Here is a 19,352-nt window from a genome sequence, read left to right on the forward strand (position 1 = left end):
CCAACTAGATATAACTATAACAGAAGAACAGTATGTTCTGACATGCTGTGTCTTTCCTTTGTTGCCTTCAAAGGTATGCATCCTTAGTATTGTAGGACCAGATACATTAAATTCTATTTTTCTGGTGTCATCAGACACCAGACATCATCCTTTATCTAGGCCCCTTCTCTGAGGTACTCTATATCTATTTTCATTCCTCATGTATCTAGTGGATTTCCTATTCTTCATAATTTCCACATCAAAAACAAACAAACAAACAAAGAAACTCAAAATCTATTAATTTTTTTCACACCATTATTTTTCCTCTCACTCTAATAACTTATGAAGCAGATCAGTTTTCTATTATTTTATTCCTCAAATCAGTATTCTTCTGTTGTTACTCTTCTAAATTACTCAGCTGAACCTATCAGTCAAAAACTCTCAACTACTCACAAGTAGTACCCTCCTTATATCCCCCAATAGTGACTACTAGACATCTAACTTGATAACCACATCCTCCTGTTTTATCTGAACTTTCTGCTAGAAATTAATAGTTAGGATGAAGACACAATAATGTATGTGTCACGGTTTTGTAATTTTGCTATCAGTGTTCCACATCATAACTTCATGTAAAGTATGGCTAATTTACCGAATATTCAGCTCACAGAAGAAGACTACATATTCCAGAGGACATCATGGTCAGGGATAAGTCATGGGACAAGGACACTATATAATCTCACTCCCCGGCTGGAATCGCTCTTTTGAATTCTCGGAGCCAGAGGGGAGCATTCCAGCCATTTCGTCTAGAGCTACAGTAGGCCTCTCAGTTTTGGGACTCACTCTCTCTCCTATTTTGCTTGATTCATTAGTCTTAATTTCAATTATATTGTATTATATTGTGTTATCCTGTATTTCGATTTAGTATTTAGTAAATAAGTGTGCCTCCTTAGATCGTTGCCACTGTTTTCTTCTTCCTTTCCCTTTTTCCCTTTCTTTTTTGGGCCAGCGGCCCTGCGGGCCAGCTGCCCCCCTGTCACGGGTGCAGGTAGATTTTCAGTTAACCCGTGACAGTACGTCACATCATCTCATGTCTAATAGACTCTATAGAGTTATTACAATTTCTTCCTCTGTAGACATTTTCTCTTGTTAATTGTATACAAAACCATAAGTTCCAAATAAAAATTTATGACTATACATGGCATAGAACATACAGTCTCAGTACAAGACAAACAATGCCTGCAGTTTGATATTCTATAGGAGTTTTTCCCCTCAAATATTTGTTCAGCCAAAGCCATTCACTCACAGCTGTCTTTAAGGCATTCAATGAAATTTCACTTTTGAGATCCAGCAGGAAACTCGTACATTCTGATGTCAGATTAATCAGACTCACATTTTTTATTTTTTATTTATTATTATTATTTTTTTATCTTATAATAACATGCAGCAGACAAAAACAAAATTGGCATTCTTTTGCAAAGCCCTTATTCATATATAACTAGAAAACAGGGTAAAAGTTTTGTTTAAAAAAACTGTAGTTAACTGTAATTCAGAGAAATGCTAAAGATTTGTGTTGATTGAGCAACATGCAATCTGACAGGAACCATTTAATCCTTTTGAATATCTATAATAAAGCATTTTAATAAATTAAAAAAAAAAATAAGAGGGATGAGCAAGTGTACTTGATTTGAATTACATTACTTTGAAAACAGATTCTGTTTTTCATTAAAAATAAAAAAGAAAAGAAAAAAAATAAAAAAAAGAATGTCAGATGCTATTTTATATTAATCTAAAGTCCTTAATTTAAATGAAAACTAATACCCAGAAATTTCAGACCTTTTTCCTTGAAGAAGAAAAAAAAAAAAAATTAAAAAAAAATAAAAAAACAAAAAAAAATCCACAAAAACAACCACAGCTACACTTCATCACCAGCTTTCAGAAAAAATAAAATAAAATAAAAATTCTTAGTATCTTGATATAGCTTTAGCGGAATTTCTCAGTTTAGTGTAATCTGCAAAAATGCTGAGAGTATACTTGATTCTACTGTGTCACTGATAAAGATATTAAAGAGCACTGGTCCCAAGGCAGACCATTTAGAACTACCTTCCAATCTGGACATAGAGTCATTGATAGTAATCATTTGCTTGCAACCATCCAACCAATTTCTTATCCACTAAATAGTCCACCCTTCAAATCCATATCTCTTCAATTTAGAGATAAAGATGTTGTGTAAAACAATTTCAAAGACCTTCCAGAAATTCAAGTAGACAGCATCGGTTAGTTTTCCCTTATCACTCTACATCGTGGAATGCCACCAAGTTGTTCAGACATCATCTGCCCTTGATGGAGCTTTCTCAAATGATCTCCTTATGTTGCATGTACCTTAACATCAATCCCAGGAGGATCTTTTTGATGATTTCTCAAGGCACAGATATGAGGCTCACTGGCCTGTAGTCTCTTATATCTTCCTTTGCACCCTTCTTAAAAATGGGAGCAATGTTTCCCAATTTCCAGTCACTGGGGACTTCTGGATGTGTTTAAGAGCTGTTTGGATGTGGTACTCAGGGATATGATTTAGTGGAGGGTTTTTAGAGTTCGGGTACTGGTTAGGCTGTGGTTGGACTTGATCTTCAAGGTCTTTTCCAACCTGGGTAATTCTATGATTCTATGATTCTACTCCACACTCATGACTTTTCAGATAAGATGGAGTGTGGCTTAGTAACTGCATGAGACACTTTCTTCAATACCCTGGCATGTCACCCATAAGGCCTTTTATGTTGTTCATATCCAGTCTTACCAGGAGGTCTCAAAACTCTTACGGTGCGAGGGATTTTGCTCTCCCAACGTGCACTCAGAGGTTCAGGCAGATGAGAGACATGGGAAGTCTGACTGCTGGTGAAGACTGATGCAAAGAACCTGTAGAGTACCTCACCCTACTCTATGCTTGATTTTACCAGTTTGTCTTTCTCATTCATTGGAGCAGTTACACTCTCCTAGAGTTTTCTCTTCTGATTAGGGTACCTAAAGAATGTTTCTTGGTTAATTTTCACATCTTGCAAGGTTCACTTCCATTTAAGTTGTCACATTCAAAGCTGCCTAATAAGCAAAGATTCCAATTTGATGAGAGTTATGCTTTGGTTTTGTTTTCCTAGATCAGAGGGCAGTGACACTTCTCCTCTAAAGAAATGTTGAGTGAGGAGTTCTGGAGGGACCTCATTGTAGCCTTCCAGTACAAAAAGGCGACCTAACAAGAAAGCTGGAAAGGGACACTTCATTGCAGAATGTAGTGACTAGAGAAGAGGTGATGGCTATAAAATGAAAGAAGGTAGATTTAGCATAGATAAAAAGAATAAATGACGTACTCAGGAGGTGGTAAGGAACAGTCACAGACTGCCCAGACAAGATGTGGATGCTCCTTCCCTGGAGGTGCTCAAGACCAAGATGGATGGGGCTGATCTAATGGCTGATATTTCTGCTGGTAACAAGGGATTAGAACTAGATAATCCTTAAGATTGTTCCAACCAAAATCATTCTGTGATTTTCTGATTCTGAATTTTAGAAAAGGTAACTACATATAGTGATCTAGACTAAGAAAAGTTGTCCAGAAGGAAAATGAACTGCATTAGACTTATATAACTGCTGTGAGAGGTGAATAGATGTTGTTGTACTGTTTACTTAATTAAGAGTTTGTAAATCTCACAGGATAAATAACTTAAAAAAATATTGCATATCTTTCTTTTGGTACATCTTTCCAAAGCATATATGTAAGATTACATTTTCTTTCCTCTGTTTCTCTTGCAATACAACACAACTTTCGTTACATATATGCTTGTTTCAGGCCATTTTAGAAAATACAAGCCAGCTAAGCAGCTCAGCCTTTTCTAATATGTCTCTGTACTGTGTGCACTACTGATATTGAAAGGAGCATATAAACAGGAGAGGGCACATCTATTTGCATCTATCTCAAATCGAGAGTACATAGGTATATATACCTAGGGGCACACAGAGTGCTTATGGAAATCTCTCTCTCTCTCTCAAAAAAAAAAAAAAAAAAAAAAAAAAAAAAAAAAAAAAAAAAAAAAAAAAGTAAAAACAAACCAAATCAAAATAAAACAAGCATTCCCTCTTGACTGACATTTTCTGTAGCTCTTATGTTGAAAAAATCAATTAATTCCCATAGTAATATTCTTGATTTAAAAATGTATAACTGAGTTAAGTTTAAGACCCAACTAATAACATTAAATGATAGTCAGTTGCAAAACTTATGTTCAGCTTTCTTTTCTTTTCTTTTCTTTTTTTTTTTTTTTAACATCTTTTACATTGGACAAAATTCCAATTATCTGTAATAATTAGGTAGCTTCAGCACTAAGGGGTTCAAATCTTAACAAGTAAGTCATTGTATGACTTCAAGCAAAGGGTAACTTTCTAGAGAGCAGGTATGAATTAGGCTTTCCTGTTGTAGGCATGTAGGCAGTAGCGGGGCTTTTCGGGATGTTATGGTGGTAGTAGCCCCCCCTGTTCCATCCCATGCCCTGTGATGTACCTTGGGCGCGCATTTCAAACGTGCACCCTAGGGGGCGGAGACGAAGTAATTAAGGTATATAAGGTTTGATTACTCCTAATAAACGCCATTTTGCCACCTTCCTTGCTGAGTCACGGCGGTCTTCTTGGCCCTAGCGGGGGTTTCGCTAAAACCTGGGCAAGGGGGGGTTTGAACCATGATTACACACGGCAACACTTTCCATGCTCTTGCATTGTGAGATTGCTAACAGTGCAGTTATTGTTGAATATCATTGTTTTTAGGGAATGAAAAACAGCAAAGGAATAAATTTGTATCTCCTTGTATTCAAGGGACATTAGATACTAATTCAGATATCTTTAAGATTAGTCCTCATTTATATTCTATCAATTAAAAATCCATCCTTGAAGTCTATTTTCTTTCTCAAAACCTTTGCCTTTTCAGCAAATGATAATGACATTCAAATATGTTCACAGTTCTTTAGAATCATGAATTTTCACAAATAAGCATGGTAAAGGACCAAACTACATTATTTCTCCCACTTAAAAGTTAAAAATAAAGCACATGCAGTCTGTGTTAAAGAAACATGAAAATCTATGTAAGAGCCCATTATTTTAATCCAGAAGGAATCTACACGAAAAGAGGATGTACTTGTAGAAGCAGTGACTGAGACAAAATCATTTTAGATTTCCATTTTCTGTTTCTTGAATTGCATGTCTATCTAGTTATTATTCAGCAAATTCCAGATTAGGGACATAATTCATAAATCCCTAAGATCAAAGATGTATGGGTGTTATCAAGTAGTTAGCATGCTACTGGAACAAAGCAATTTGTTTTCTCATAGTAAAGAGAAATCCTTTTCACATCATAGGTCTAAACAATTTTTGTCTATTTTTGCTGATATTAGAAATAGTTTTCATTTTAGAAATACAGTATGATAAACAGCTAAAGCATTTTATGCAATCTCATTTGTTTTCAAAATTTAGATAAAGAACATTCTTTTAGAGATAATCAGTCCCCTGCACAGTCTCTAACAGCAATTATTTTGACCATACCTCTATGGAGACAGAATAGAATACTTGAAACAACGTAAAATGTTCTGCTTTTTTACTTTCTAATTCAAAGTCTGTCCAGGTAAGTGAAGGCTGAAAATAATTATTTCTATTCAAATATGTATCTGACACAACAAAATAATCACTGTAATATACAGTCAATATTAATTTATTATAAGTGTTGCTATAAAATTACTCCCATTATAGACAGTCATGTCTTCAGTCATCAGGTGATAATCATTCAGTTCTGAACCTGGCATACTGTATCTGTCATCATAAGACACTTTTAATCATTATGTGAATGAACATTTAATCAGGTAGCTGCATAAAATTACCTTTTGAATACACACACAATTAAATTCTAAATCTCAAAGAGAAACTTTATGAAGTATTAGAAGATTCTGGAGTAGCTGGTGATAAATAAACAAGATTAAAGGAGTTCACAAACATAACAACTGAGCCTGATTAATATTATGTAGCTAGCTCTGAAGGTAATGCCTCCCATATACTTCCCTCCAAACTTTCTCTGTCCACATTTACCAGTCCCGGTTCTCTCAGACTTTCCTTGTTAGAGAGGTGCTCCAGTCACTGCATCAGCTTTGTGGACCTCATTAGACTATTTCCAGTATGTTCAAGTTTCTTCATAATCTATCCACTTCCTAACATAGAGGGCAACTCCACCACCCTTCCTACCCTGTCTATCCCTTCTGAGAAGCCTTTAGTCCTCAATCAGGGTATTCAAATTTGGGATTCATCCCACCATGTTTCTGTGATAACAATTAGGTCATAATTTTTCCCAATTGCACCTTGGTTTCTAGTTCCTTCTGCTTATTTCCCATGCAGCATGCATTGGTATAGAGGCACTTGGCTATTGGCTTCATCACCTTCTCGAAGGAGCCCTCCCCAATACCTCCAGGACAAGTCTGGGGTTTTTCCTTGCTACCTCCCAAGGTGACAGTGTTCCTAAGCACTTCCCTGTCACCCATGTATATCCCTTCCCCTCATAATTTCTAGTTTAAAGCCCTGCTAACCAGCCCAGACAGCTTGCTCCCAGGAATATTTGTAGCCCTTCTAGTCAGTCAGCTCCCATCTTCCATCAGCAATCCCCCTTTCTCAAGGCTGCATCCCAAACCATAGAACCCAAAGCCCTGAGTGAGTGCAACACTATTCACAAAACCATTCATTCAGCATGTCCACCCTCCTCCTTTTGTGTGGATCCCAGTCACTAGCTGAAAGGACAGAGGAAAATACAGTGTGCACTCCCCATCCCTTCAGAAGTCTTCCCATAGCCCTGAAGTCCATTTTGATCACCCAAGAAATTCTTTTGCCTACTTCTTCATTTCCAGTGTGGAAAACTAGTAATGGATAATAATCGGAGGTCTTAAACAGGAAAGTGATGTTCATGCTCCAGGCAGACAACACACCTCCCTCTGAAATGGGTCTGAGTGGCATGTTGGACTCTCAGTTCACTTCAGAAGTGAGTCCCTTATGATGACAGCACTTTTAAAATTATTATTATTTATTTTTATTTTTATTTTTATTTTTATTTTTATTCTTATTTTTATTTTTTCCTGACTGACACTGTAGCAAAATGGGGAGCAGACAGACTAGCCTTGGGCAGCCTCTCTCCCGCAGGGATGGACTTTCAGCAACATCCACATGCCCCAGTCCCTCCAGTTCCAGAGCCTCATATCTGTTACCTAAGGGCACCTGGGGAGGTGGGGCAGGATGCAGGGCAGTCCACTTGTTGCTCTAAACAGGGACTTGCTTCCATCCCTCGCTGTCTTTAAGGTCGCCCCTTCCCACCTGACTTTTGAGACAGCAGATGATCCCCTTTTGCTTGAGAAGCATCTCCCCCACATCATTCCTGTAGGGATAGCAGAGTACAATTCCAACAACCAACACCCTTCCCACAATCCCAGATTCTTGTCAGCCTTTCTACTTCCTCCTTTATCTCTACCACCAGGCTGAGCAGATCATCCACCTGTTCACACAGCACACAGGTGGTATTTCTACTGCCCTCCTGTAGCAGTGACAGGGCCAGACATTCTCTACAGCCCAAGACATGAAATGCAGAATGACTCACTCAGTACATTTAAGTTATGTGTGTTAATGTTTATTTTAAATATAAATTCAGGAAAATTATAAGATATTGCAAAATATCTGAAAGGAGGAAACGAGTGATGTTTCTACAGGCAGAAATTTAGTGCTTCTAAAACACTGTGTATGTAAAAAGTCTGACATTCAAGACAGAAGACTAGTTAAAAAGTGTTCCAATTCTGATGAAGAACTGGCTCAGTATATAACAGTTTATTGTTCTCATTTTTATTCTTTCTTCTTAATAAATAACCATTATACATTTCTTAATAAATTATCTGCAGTGTAATTTGATTAATTTTATTTCTTTTTGCTTAAAACTGATCCTTTCAACATTTGGGGATGTTCCTAGGGAAATAAATAACTTGCCAAATATTTGCTACAAACATTTAGAGTAGTTCTGAGAACTTCCAAAACATTTTTATATGTCCAGAACCTCATTGTTCCTTGCACTGACATTTTTATTTATTTATTTTATTTGTTGTATAAAGACACTGAAGAAGAGGAGATAGAAACGTTTTCTAGTCTGTTGTTAGGTATTCAAGGATATCCAACTACCTTGACTCATTTCCCTGCAGATCGTGAAGTAACACACTCAAAGTCAGCTCACAAGCACTTCAGAAACAGAAGCAATAGAATTAAGCTATCTATTGTGTATGTAATCTACATATAAAAAAAAAAAAAAAAAAAAAAAAAAAAAAAAAAAAAAAAAAGAATAATTAAAAAAAAATGGAAATGCAAAAAATTGATAGATTCCATCTGCTTGGGAAGAAAGTAGTTGAGGATAATGGCTCTTTTACTTTTTTTTCTTTTATTTATTTATTCCTTCCCCAAGAATCCTTCTGGGATAGCAGAATCTATTATTTTTTCTTAAATATTTTACGAAATACTTTTTTTGTCCTGATATCTTGATCATCTATATCAGAAAAATATTAGCACACTTACAGTATCTTCCTGAGCAAGACAACACAATCCTCTAAGATAAAACTTGTTCTGGGAATATATTTTTTTAGAGAACTCTTTCGATAAGCAAGATGGACAGAACTGTGCTGAGTTTAGCTCCCTCTTGCTTAACTTTAAAGTTAAATGACTCACTCTATTCCTTTAGAGAGTCTCACATAGGATTCTTATATATTTTCTTGTAAAAAAAAATGAGAGCTGCAATAGAGGCCTCTTGTTACTACAGAAATATTAAATGATCCTCATGGTCAGCTAAGTATACCTGAAATTATGATTTGACATTGTCTGAAAACTTATTGGGCTAAACTAATGCCTCTACTTTCATCTAAGTTGGTTGTTTTTGGCTTTCATTTGGGGGCACTGCCATATGCTTTTTAACTGACTTAAACTTTAAACACTTATTCTGACAATGATAGTTTTTAATTTGTATTTATCTGTGTATATAGAAATGAAATTATATGGAGAGACATGCCTCTCCATCTATTTATATGTGCTCATGTGCATATGCATATATACCAGTGTTTTCAACCTCTTACTACAATAAATATTCTGTGGTGAATTACTGCTGTTAATTGAATGTCCTGATGTTCTAAATAAAACTAAATTGAATATGTTATTGATTTGCTGTTGCAGATGTTGTTTGGGTCACCATAGATGTCTGTTCTCATTCGCTATTTACTAGCTGTGTGGAACACTGCTTTGAGAAAACTGCTAGAGGAAAGGGCTTTATTATGTCAATGACAATTTCATGAGGCTCATACACATTTAACACTGATTACAGTTAGCAAAGAAACTTCAAGAGTGTTAGCACTGCATTACAATTGTTGAAAGTCTGGATGAGCACAAGATTTGTCCTTTCGTACAACAAGAACAATCTCCTTGTGGTTTTGATCAGAAAAAAATAAATGAAGAAAACCGTCGTTATGGATTCCTGTCATGCATTTTGGATGTTCTTCAAAGAATACTTTAACAGCTAAAACTGTATATTTACAGAGAACATAAATAACCACACAATACCCATTGTGGGAAGCTCTCATTATTCAGTCCTATTAAATGTCAGCATGTCTGAGAAAATTAAATAAAAAAGTCAACTGATATGAACAGATAAACTGCAAGCCTTGTAAAAATATATGAAATGGATCTCAGGCCAGAGCTAAGAGGAATTCAAATATAATATAAAGCACATTTCCATAAATCTTTTCAAGTTACTTACATCATAAAGAATTTATTGACTTCTGACAGCTTCTTTCTCACTTATGAATATTTCTTATTCTTTCCAATTCCTTGAAGTAGTTCTGAGAATGAACAGAAAATATACTGTGAAAGGTCTGGGACCAAGGAGGGAAAATGTAGGTAAAAAGTAGCAAAAGAAACAATATTAGTGATAGGATAACTGTAGAACTCTATGCTTTCTGCATAGATTTTTATATCCTTCATGGTTTTATATGATTTCAGCAAGGTTTTTTGTTTGTTTGTTTGCTTCTGTTCTGAGTGTAATAAAATGTTAAATTACTTGACTTCTGTTCCTATTTTTATAGAAAATATACTCAGTAATCTCATATGGGGTCTGGTCTGAAAAAAATGCTTCCTATTTTAGTATGTTGAGGTGGATGTTGGTGGCATGGCAGTAGATGCTTAATGTTTCCACCAATATTATGTAATATTTTGTTACTGTGTGACTGATGGCAGCAGAGGTGCAGTCTGACATGGAAGTGTGCATGAAGCAAAGGCGTATAACTAAACTCTGCCATGCAGAAAAACAATTGCACCTATTGACATTCATTCATGCTTTCTGAACATTTATGGAAAACAAGCAGTGCTTGTTAGCAGGATGAGGTGGTGGGTGGTTCATTTCAGCAATGACAACAGTGACAGTAGCTTACCTCCACAGGTGCAGATTTCTAGGTGTGCAGCATGCAGGCTCTTGTTCATCACTGGTAAAAATGCATAGCAAATGTTGTGAATATGCTGAAAAATAGTGATATGTAGCTGAGAATTTTCTCTATGAATTATTGTTATTGTGCTCTTTGTATCTGCTGTAGTTTCCACAGAAATAAATTGGAGGCATTTGTTTCAGAGTGAATTATGTATATTTTCTGCCTAATCAATTGAAGGCACTCCAGAACAAATAAACATACAAAATAAGAAGTTTCAGTTTCAAACTTAAGTTTAATTTATGTGTATGTCAATATATATATATACACACACAGCTCAATTTCAATAAAACTGTCATTCTGTCATTGTATTGTTGTTGTATCAAAAGCTGGAAAGAACTCTGAGTTCTAAATGGCTTGATTCCTTAATAAATTTTTCAATTATCAATTTAAAACATACTATATGACAATTGTTTCAAATTGTTTCAGTACTGCCATATCTCATGAGCTAAAACCGGCAAAAGTGATATCTGTTCAAAATAATAATTTGCACGTCTAGTCTTTCAAAAGTACTATGTGAGGCAAGATATGTACAGATTTTCTTGGTTTATTTCTGTGATGCTCTAGTAGGTAGACGGATCTCACAATAAGAAATTCTGGTTACTGGTTTTGAAGAGTATGCCATTAAAATTTATCTTTTCTAGGGATACAGAAAGAACTGAATGGATTTCCAAAGCAATGTGCATATTATGTAAAGCATGTGTTGTACAATCTATAACCTGGATTGTTAGTACTCCCAGCAAATTAGAGAGGAAGAAAAGAAACTTAGGAAAGCACAAAAAGAATACCACTTAGAAATCTGTATATTTATTAAAAGCTGTCACAGGTTACCCTAAAATCTACCGGCACCCATGACAGGGGTATAGACGGCCTGCAGGGCCGCTATCCCAAAAGGAAAAGAAAACAAGGAAAGAGAAAATAAATACAGCGGCAGCGATCTAAGGAGGCACACTTACTTACTAAATACTATATCGGAATACAGAATAACACAATATAATGCAATATAATTGGAATTAAGGCTAACAAATCAAGTAAAATAAGAGAGAGTGAGTCCCGAAACCGAGAGGCCTACTGTAACTCTAGGCGAAACGGCTGGAACGCTTCCACACACTCCCCCATGGCTGGCAGGAGCCGAGAGAGCGAGTCCAGCACTGAAGTGAGATTATATAGTCCTGGTCATATGACTGACCGTGGTGCTCCCTGGGACATTCAGTCTTCTTTCTGTGAGCAGCAGATTCGTCAAAATTATCTATGCTTAACATGATGTTATGATGTGGAATACTGATAGCAAAATTACAAAATTGCAAAACCATGACATTCCACCCCTTATTCTACATCATTACATTATGCTTATTATACACACACACACATATATATAGTCGTGAGCAATCAGCAACCTTATTTTCTTAACAATTTATATCTATTTCATGCAAATCCATAAGCTGAAAATAAAACTCCGTAACTTAACACACTATTATTTACTAACTCGAGAAAATGGCAAAACTGCCGGAAAGAGGAACATGATAACGGTGGAGGGAGAAAAAGGGGAAAGGCAGCACTAGTGGGGCCTCCCCCACATCAAGGTGCACTCATCCTTTCCCTAAGCTACAGGGCCACTGCACAGAGGACTTCTTGGGACTGTCCTCCTCTGTCTCCATCACTGGATGTCAGGGCAGGAGCCCAGAGCATAAGCAGAGGGGAGAAGCAGACCAGTATCACTGCTGGTGGTATGGCCATCCTCCAAGTCATCCATTCCCTTCAGTGGAACAGAAGCATCAAGGAGAGGCTCAGCAAGAAAACTCCCCAGCAGGTGATCACAGTATCACAGTATTGTGCGAGTTGGAAGGGACCTTAGAGGTCATCGAGTCCAACTCCCAGGATTCGAGCCCTCTGTGTAGCAGAGCGGCACTTCTACCACTTGTGCCACAGCGGGGATTCGAACCCAGGCCTCCGGCACTGCAAGCGGCAGTTCTACCACCGCGCCACCGGGGCGCACGTTGGTGCCAGCAGCTTCACATCCTGGCCTGGAGAGTCCAGCTCCAAACCCTCGTAGGGGAACAGCGAACTCAAGCCTCGTGGCTGCAGGATGACCCCCCTCACTGCGGGGTGGCTCACTTGGCACATCCACACCATCCTCACCATGAGCTCCTGCTTCTTGCCCAGGTGACAGGGATAGGAGTGGAACTGCTGGGGCAGTGTCTGGAGTACCATGCCTCCATAGAACTTGCTTCTCCAGCCCTAATATGGTATTTCGGGCGATAGCATGGGGTACTGGTACTGCGTATGTTTCAAGCCACCCAGTGGTTGCCTCCACCATGGTGAGCATATAACGCTTACCATTGCGAGATCATGGCAAGGTGATATAATCAATCTACCATGCCTCCTCATATTTATATTTTTGCCATCGCCCTTCCCCCCAAAAAGTTTTCATCCTCTTGGCTTGTTTAATTATGGCGCATATTTCACAGTCATGAATGACCTGAGCAATAGCATGCATAATTAAGTCCACCCCTCGGTCTCTGGACCACTTGTATGTTGCATCTGTTGCTTGATGGCCTGAGGTCTCATGGGCCCATCGAGCTAGGAATAATTCAGTCTTGTTCTGCCAGTCCAAGTCTATTTGAGCCACCTCAGTTTTGGCAGCTCGATCAACCTGATGGTTATTTTGATGTTCTTCAGTAGCCTTACTTTTAGGCACGTGAGCATCTACATGGCGCACCTTTACAACAATGTTTCTTATTTGGGCAGCAATGTCTTTCCACAGTTCAGCAGCCCAAATAGGTTTACCTCTTCGTCGTTGCCAGTTGTTTTGTTCCCACTGCTGCAACCACCCCCATAAGGCATTTGCCACCATCCATGAATCAGTATAAAGATGAAGCATTGGCCACCTCTCCCGTTCAGCCACATCTAAGACCACCCCTCATGCTGGATGGCTGGGCCTAGCGGGCTGGATGGGGGGCAACGCGGCATAGCGGCAGGTGCCTGCTCAGCCCGGAAGCGCACCAACCCCTTCCAGATATGGAACAGACCCACTGGGGGAGCCGAGACCGGTGTTGTCTGCTTGGGATTGCGCTGCTCCGCTACAGGCTGCCTTGTCTGGGCTCGGGAAGGAGCCTTGCTCTGACTGGAGGTTGTTACACTCGGACTGGAGGGCGTCGTGCTCAGACTGGAGGGCGTTGCGCTCGGACTGGAGAGTGTTGCACTTGGACTGGAGAGTGTCGTGTCCAGACTGGAGGGTGTCACACTCGGACTGGAGAGTGTCACGCTCGGACTGAAGGGCATCTCGCTCAGACTGAAGGGCGTCTCTCACAGACTGGGGTGCGTCTTTCCTGGACCAGAAAGCATCAAGTTCGGACCGGAGGGTGTCACGCTGATATAGGAGGTCATTTCTCTCAGCTCTGAGACTCTCCATCTCAGCTCTGAGACCCTCTCTCTCAGCTTCAAAAACTTTTTCCCTCTCTGCCTTTTCAGCTCTGAGACTCTCTCTCTCAGCTTCAAAAACTTTTTCCATCTCTGGAATGGTATTGAATAAGGCCTGATAAGCATTAGCCAGGCCCCAAATCATTTGTGCCTCCTGAGATCTGCCTGTGCCGCAACATTCCTGCCTCAAATATGCAATCAAACTCTCAGGATTCTTCAAGTGCTCAGGAGTAAAGCTCCATGACACTGAATATGTCTGTCTTTTTAAAGTCTCCTCAAAGCCTCTCCACACTCCCTGCCACTCAGTATTCTCTGGTTCTGGGGAAGACTTCCTCAGAATGTTATAAATCCAGATACTGAGTGAGATTAATAAAATAACCAACAGTATGTTCAGGGAAATTAACAGTGTGGTCAAATGGGCATTAAAAAACTGCATAATGGATTCAGGGAAGGGACAAGGAGCATGCAATCCCCTGAAAGGCAGTTTTACAAGCAGTTTTAACAGAGCACACATTTTTTTCCTCTCTTCAGTGACGAGATAGCAGAGCTAAAAGTTTACAAAATATTCTGGGGTATTGGCAGTCCGCCTGGACTTTCAAGGTCAAGCTCCCAGGTGCAGAGACGTAAACTTTAGATAGCTCCTTAACGGAAAAAAACTCGTAGCTCTGTAAGAAGCTAAAGGAACAGCAGGAAAAACAGCAGCTTTTGCAGTTTTTGCCCACTTTTGCCCCTTTTTGCCCAAATTTCTTGGCAATCTGCCCGCATTCTCCACCAAAATCCTGTCGTGGGTTAGCCTAAAATCTACCTGCACCCATGACAGGGGGGCAGTCGGCCCGCAGGCCGCCGGCCCAGAAGGAAAAGAAAAAAAACAGGGAAAAGGAAATAAATACAGCGGCAGCGATCTAAGGAGGCACACTTACTTACTAAATACTATATCGGAATACAAAATTGCAAAACCATGACAAAAGCATCACCTTTCAATTGCTAACACAGATGCACAACCAGGGTGCTGGTGAAATCCATAATTGTATTTGTGTGGGTTGTTTTGTACTTTTTTTGGTTGTTTTGCAAGCCCACATATAAATAGGTTCACCTCATAAATCTTAATAAACCATAAATAAGATCTGTAACTGCCAATTGTACTTGGCATTGTTCTTAGATTATACTAAATGCTTGTCTAGTGAGTACAGAGTTTCATATTAAATGTCCTAAACAACAGTAGCTGTTGAAATTTGAGGTCAGAATTTTGCTACTGTATCACTGGTGAACCTAAATCAACATTGGTAGTAGTTACAGCTCAGTAATTAACCATTCACAAATGCCCTCTGAGAATTCCTAAACATTCCTCATTCCTATTTTATGTAGTTCAGATAGCACCTCAATTTTTGTTGTTGCTCCTTGTCACTTTTTAAAAATACTTTATTAATTAATTGATTTGTTTATACATATATACATGCATGCATACATACAAAATGTAATGCTACTTCTTTACAGCATTAAAACTTCTTTAATAATAATTTCATGCTAAGGATAACAATGATAAAATCATTTACCTTTTTTATTCATTAGGTTATCCCCCCCATGTGATACAGGATTATGTAGCAGGAGCACAGTGTCATTTAAAAAACTCTAATATCGGTGTATGCAATGTTTTCTTATCCCATTTAATAGAATTAAAGATTCATAAAAATCTATTAAAAATCTCAAAAAATATTTGTGGTTATTTACCTCATTTGTAGAGTTCTTGGGATTCTTTTTTAAAATGATTCTGACCTTTCCTTTGTCCTTTGTCTTTCGACTGCAAGAATAATAAGAAATGTAAAATAATAATAATATTAAAATACTTCAATACAATTAAACACTTTGATGTGTTCTGAGTTTTTATCTTCCACAAAATTTAAATGATACAAAGCAAAAGAAACAATTTATTTGTGGATACTTTGTAATTAATTGTAATAAAAGTACTAAAACTTAATAGGTAGAAACTATATGGAATTAGGGAATGTTAGTTTTCCCTGATACTGAAAGTTTCACTGAGAAATAAGATGTAGATATTTTTAATTCCTTAGCAGATGAATTGAGTTGCCAAGGAAAATGTGAACATTTGTGCCAATTTTAACGTCTGATGAAGTGGAGCCACCAGTCATATTTGTTTAATGTTAAAGCTTTCCCTACAATAAAGAAGTTCTCAAAAAACAGAGATGATTTGTCCTTAAAAAAAAAAAAAAAAAAAAAAAAAAAAAAAAAAAAAAGTTTGAATGATGGAGAGAATGTTGTGAGAGGTGAAAGCTACAGAAAATGAAAAAATGAGAAAAGTAAAAATTTGATTATTTTGCAAAGGTTTTTAGTCTGATTTATGTTTGTTACTGCTTCCAGTAATTGTAAATTTGTGTTTTAATGACTATCTGAGCTGAGCTTATGTTTTTCCAAACATGCATGAGCTAATTTTTGGTCAATATCACACTAATTTACTATGTGTTTTCTGCCTGCAGAAAGATTTACAGTATTCTATTACAAGCATAGAGAAATGCTGATTAAGTCCAAAGGGGACAATTTTTACTTACAAAGAATAATGTGACATGAACTATTAATAATAATAATAAATTAAATAAATAAAATAAAACCACATGTCTGGTCCAAAACCAGAACATAGAACATGCATTTGCATTGTGTTTTGGAGATCATTACTGCACTGGATGTCCAGGAGAAATAAATAAATATAAATAATAAATAAATAAATTTTTATAAAAAAGTAACTTTCAGAACAAACAAATAAACAAACCAACAAAAGAAAATTCCTTATTTCCAAAACCAGAAAATGAGGATATACGATTTCGCATTGACTTCTTTGCTTGTCCCAAACCAGCTATTCAGGATAATTAGTGCACAGAGTAATTATAGACTATAAATGTCTGTAACCAGAGAGGTAAACTAGCAATTAGTGGTAGAGCAGGTGTGAAAGGAAATTAAGCGAACTTACAGTCTGTTTGCATGAAAACGGCAGTGTATTTGGAGAAGTTGAGAAGGAAAATTAAGTATATATATTATAGTATATATCATATAGTATAGTATATATTATAGTATATATGATCAAACCAAACCAACAAAAATAGCAGCAGCAATAAAAGTGTAATAATAATAATTAAAAAACAAAAAACAAAAATCAAAACAACAACAACAACCAAAAACAAAACAAAAAACAAACAAACAAACAAACAAACAAAAACCAAGTAAAGACTGAAATCATGAAGAAGAAAATTACTTCTAAATCCTGGAAAAAAGTCTTTGTGTCTCAGATTTGGATTTCAGATTATCAGAATGTGGCAGTGCCCTTAAGTAAACCAATTCAAGTCTGACACAGCACAACACAAATAAATTTGAGGATGAAGACTGTTATAGAACATTTATCTGTGTTACTTAGATATTTCATATGTGCAGAGTATTTGACAATTAAGCAAAGTTAAATAATCAATCACCTTCTGTCATAAAAATACATGACATTGTTTGCTGTAAAGATTAAGGTTGGAAAATAAAAGAGCATTCAATTTAGAACTTTTGGAGAAACAAAAACTGCCTTAAAAAAAAAAAAAAAAAAAAAAAAAAAAAAAAAAAAAAAAGTAATGAGTGTATTTTTATGCCTCCATGGGAATTCATAGAAGAACTCTGGTTCATTATTCCACAACCGTATATAATCTCCTAGAGACAGATTGGCCCTGGTTGCCTACTGTATGGTGTGTGATGGACATGCAGAAGGTCTTCTGCGTTGCACACTGCACATAGTTTAAAAATTTAATAAATATCAAGATTATCATAGATACATGCCAGACAAATTGCTAACGTATCTGTCTATATTGTTTGACACAGAAATTATTTTTTTTACTTATAATACATAAAACTAATTCTTAAGTCTTAATTAATTTGTTTTAAAATGTCATGTAATTTGCTTAGCTTATGTAAAATATGGAAGTCAGAAAAAAATAAATAAAAAATGACAGCATGGAACTGTTACAATTTACTTTGGCACAAAGGTCACTGTGTCTCATTCACTGTGGGGAAACCAAATTTGGCACTTTGTCTTCTTACAGAGTCACAATCTTTTTTTCCCTTTTTTTAGGGGTGAGAGGTGGGGAGAAATATAAGTTATTTTCTAAACAATAAAAGTGTATTTATTCAAATGAATAATGTTGTCCTGATAAATTTTATATATTCATTTACTTGAAAAGAGTATATTGTTTGGGACATATATAGATAGATAGGTAGTTGTAATAGTATCTATTCTGTTTTTCAGAAGTATTCAACGGAATCGATACCTTCAGCATTCAGTTTCAATGAAGTGTGAGAAAGTGAACTAAAAGCAATATTCTATACTAGCTTATTAGAGACATAACTTTGACAGAGTAACATTTTTTTATTAAAAGACAAAGTAATGAGAGTTGTTTGCTTTGTAATACTGTTTTGAAGCCTCATTAAGTATTTTCCTCGTATCATTATATCATTATTATATTATTGCATTATCATTTTTATATTATTTTATATTAAGTACTTTAACTATTAAAAGATAAAAAATAAAAGATAAAAAATTTTGACATACTTTTATGACTTCAAGCTAACCTCATTTCAATTAAAATTAAGCATTTAGAAGGCATTTAATCTATACAACTACATTATGAGCAGCTTATTTTGCAGTATACACTTCACCATGCTAGTCATGAAATAATTGCATTACTTTCAGTGCCCCACAGGCAAAACTTCTTGCTTTTCTTTATAACATTGTAATTCTTTTCCTACACATGGCCTGCTATGGGCTGCTCAAATATATCTGTCTCCAGGTAATCCAGTTGCTTGTTCACAAGTTTTTGAGTAGTACATCTGTACAGTCAAACACAGCTAGATGATATTTCTTATGAGGAAGATTCATTATTATTATTTATTTTACCAGCTAAACGACTGAAGCGTTAAGTGCCTAGAATGGAGCTTTGTATCTTACAGTACTTGAAGAAAGGAAAAGTGGAACAGCTGTTATGCCAGATTTAGTGAAATTATACAAAAATATAGACAGAGAGGGGGGAAAATAAGGTCACTTTCTTTATTATAACAGAAATTATGTGTAAAATAAGATATTTAATTGATTGTGGAATTAAGGAAATTAGGAGATGGAAACTGCAGAATTTCTATCCTCTCTTTCTGAAATAGTCAGAATAATCAAAGAATCAGGCAAGAAAATACAGTATTGAAAAAGAAGATCTTTTCATACAAATTCATTTCAAAGTAATTAGAATAATGTTGAGAGGGCACATCTAAATTTGCTGTTTTTCAGAAAAAGGGAAAAAATACCATAACTATTGTCATACTTGAAAAAAACAAAAGCAAAACAAAACAACAACAACACAAAAA

The sequence above is a fragment of the Excalfactoria chinensis genome, chromosome 1 (assembly GCF_039878825.1).
Source record: "Excalfactoria chinensis isolate bCotChi1 chromosome 1, bCotChi1.hap2, whole genome shotgun sequence".
NCBI lineage: Eukaryota > Metazoa > Chordata > Aves > Galliformes > Phasianidae > Excalfactoria > Excalfactoria chinensis.